The sequence below is a fragment of the Orycteropus afer genome, unplaced genomic scaffold (genome assembly GCF_000298275.1).
Source record: "Orycteropus afer afer isolate SDZICR_OR568_19922 unplaced genomic scaffold, OryAfe1.0 scaffold00006, whole genome shotgun sequence".
Lineage (NCBI taxonomy): Eukaryota > Metazoa > Chordata > Mammalia > Tubulidentata > Orycteropodidae > Orycteropus > Orycteropus afer.
Window position 1 is genome coordinate 9,352,982 of NW_006921593.1, and position 3,399 is coordinate 9,356,380.

Genomic DNA, 3,399 nt, shown 5'->3' on the forward strand with positions numbered 1-3,399 from the left:
TTCTTTATATTGAGATGTAATCCATGCTGCAGATTGTAATCTTCAATCTTCATTAGTAAGTGCTTTAAGTCATCCTTACTTTCAGCAACCAAAGTTGTAGCATCTGCGTATCACATGTTGTTAATGAGTCGTCCTCCAATCCTGATGCCATGTTTCTCTTCACATAGTCCAGCTTCCCGGATTATTTGCTCAGCATACGGACTGAGTAAGTATGGTGAGAGGATACAACCCTGACACACACCCTTCCTGATTTTAAACCATGCAGTATCCCTTTGTTCTGTTTGAATGACAGCCTCCTGGTCTATGTACAGGTTCATCATGAGCACAATTAAGTGTTCTGGAATTCCCATTCTTTGCACTGTTATCCATAATTTGTTATGATCCACACAGCTGAATGCCTTTGCTCAGTCAACAAAACACAGGTAAATATCTTTCTAATATTCTCTACTTTAAGTCAAGATCCATCTGACAGGGAGGCGAGAGCTGAGCACTCCGTGAGCACGTATGGAGAAGCAGCGGCCCTAGTGTGGTGGCGGGAGACAGCCCCCTGGCCCTCGGGAGATGCAGCGCCACGCTCCTCTCTCGCGGCCTGCATTACTCGCTCAAGCTCCCTGCTCCAGGCAAGGAGGGCGGCTGGTAGGACTGAGTGGCTGAGCTGAGGGCACGGACAGCTCACGGTGTAACAATGAGACAATGGTGGTGGCGTTGGTATCGGTGGTAACAAGGGCCTCCGCAGGTGGGGAAGATGAAAGGTAGCCAGATCGAGCTGGGAGATGTGACATCACACAATATTAAACAGTTGAAGAGATTAAACCAGGTCATCTTTCCAGTCAGCTACAATGACAAGCTCTACAAGGATGTGCTAAAGGTTGGTGAGCTAGCAAAGCCTGCATATTTCAATGATATTGCAGGAGGTGAGGTATGCTGTAGGGTGGATCACTCACAGAATCAGAAGAGACTGCATCATAATACTAGGATGTCTCCCACCTTAGTGAAAGCTAGGAATAGGAACTAAAATGTTAAATCATGTCTTAAACATCTGTGAAAAAGATGGCACTTTTGACATTTACCTGCTTGTTCAGATCAGCAATGATTCAGCCACTGACTTCTACTGGAAGTTTGGCTTGGATATTATTGAGACAAAGAAGAGCTACAACAAGAAGATAGAACCCGCAGATGCTCGTATGCTACAGAGAAACCTCAAAGTCCCTTCTGGATAGAACACAGATGTGCAAAAGACAGATAACTGAACAAATTACAAATGAACTTTCTTGAACTTGCTTGTCACCAAATAAAAGAGAAGCCCATTGATTTATCCCCTTTTTCTGGTAAAGCTTTTCTCTCTTCCTCGTTGTTTCTTTCTTTCTTTCCTGTTTCCTCTAAATACTTCCAAGGACTTTGAAATGCATGTTTGAATTGCTTTAATTTTCTTATTTTTGTGAGATGGTTTGATTGAAGGAAGAAAAAAGTACAGATCTGTTTAGTTCCACAGTTAAGTGGTCTCAAAATCTGGGGTGTTAAATAATTTCAGATTTTTTAGCTGATGTTTTAATGTCCTGCTTTCACATTGAAGGACAGAGCCTACAAAATAGTACATATTTCGAGACAAGAAGCAGCAGCAATATCTTGTTCTTTAATTCAGACAATTTTAGTGTGTTTGTGGTACTTCGGGTTTGTAAAGACTATTCATGGGATGCTAATCCCTAGCTCTGGTAGCGTAGTACCTAAGGCATTTGACTGCTAACCATAAGGCTATCGGTTCAAACCCACCAGCCACTCCTTGGAAGGAAGACTGGGCAATCATTTCTATAAGGATACGGCCTCGGAAACCCAAGGAGGGGTCACTATGAGTCGGGTTCGACTTGAAGGCACTTAACAACAACAACCTATAGACATTGCCTTCACTCCACCTTTAGTTCTTCTAAGCTCTGTCTCTAGAGTTGGACCATTGTTTTCCTTGTGAGACATACTAAGCTTATTTTGTTTTCTTTTTTTCAGCAATTATTTCCTGTCTTCCTGCTGGTGGTTGAGGTTGGGTGGGGCAGTTTGGATAGATAGTGTTACACAATTTGGTCTCAGTATTTGAGTTAAATTGCTTCTTGCTAATGAGTGGGCCAGTTGTGAGCAGGTTTATTTTTCCTGCTACTGATTGTCACTAGTGGCATTAACTTTTAGCATGTGGGCTGGTGAGGTGTTTTTTTTTTTTTGGTTGTTTTTGTTTTGTTTTGTTTTAATATCCTAGCTAGAGACACGGCCTTTAACTGACCTAAAGAGGTTTGTGGTGATTTACTTCCTTCTCTGGCCCTTTTTCTCCAACTTAAAAATGGAGTTGATGTTCCATAGGTCAGTACCCTTAAACCAAGCTAACGCAGGTGTTTTCTCCTGAACATATTAAAGTGTACCTGAAAGGAAAATAAAAAAAAAGATTCATCTGACGTCAGCAATGGTATCCCTCATTCCACATCTTCTTTTGAATCTGGTTTGAATTTCTGGCAATTCCCTGTTGATGTACTGCTGCAACTGTTTCTGAATTATCTTCTGCAAAATTATACTTACATGTGATATTAATGATATTGTTCAATAATTTCCACATTCTGTTGGATCACCCTTCTTTGGAATGGTCACAAATACTGATCTTCTCCAGTCAGTTTGCCGGGTAAGCTGTCTTCCAAATTTCTTGGCATAAATGAGTAAGTGCTGCCAGTGTTGCATCCATCTATTGAAACATCTCAATGGGTATTCCACCAATTCCTGGAGCCCTGTTTTTCACAAATTCCTTCGATGAAGCTTAGACTTCTTCCTTCAGTACCATCAGTTCCTGATCATATGCTACCTCCTGAAATGGTTGATGATCAACTAATTCTTTTTCGTACAGTGACTCTGTGTATTCCGTCTTCTTTTGATACTTCCTGTATCATTCAATATTTTGCCCATAGAATTCTTCAATATTACAAGTTGAGGCTTGAATTTTTTCTTCAGTTCTTTCAGCTTGAGAAATTTTGAGTGTGTCCTTCCCTTTTGATTTTCTAACTCCAGGTCTTTGTACATTTTATTACAGTACTGTACTTTGTCTTCTTGAGTAGCCCTTTGAAATCTTCTGTTCAGATCTTTTACTTCATCATTTCTTCCATTTGCTTTAGCTACTCTACGTTCAACAAGTTTCAGTTTCTTCTGACATCGTTCTGGTGTTTTCTTCCCTTCCTGTCTTTTAAATGACCTTTCACTTTCTTCATATATGATGTTCTTGATGTCATCCCATAACTCATCTAGTCTTTGGTCACAGGTTTTCAATGCATCAAATCTATTCTCCAGGTAGCTCTAAATTCAGGTGGGATCTACTCAAGGTCATATTTTGGCTCTCGTGGACTTGTTTTAATATTCTTCAGCTTCAGCTTAAAC

The 3,399-nt window shown here is 40.6% G+C and overlaps 1 pseudogene; it reads left to right on the top strand.

Moving 5' to 3' along the window:
- The first annotated feature begins 745 nt into the window (after positions 1 to 745).
- Positions 746 to 1,250, top strand: LOC103196862 (annotated as a pseudogene).
- The last annotated feature ends 2,149 nt before the right edge of the window (positions 1,251 to 3,399 follow it).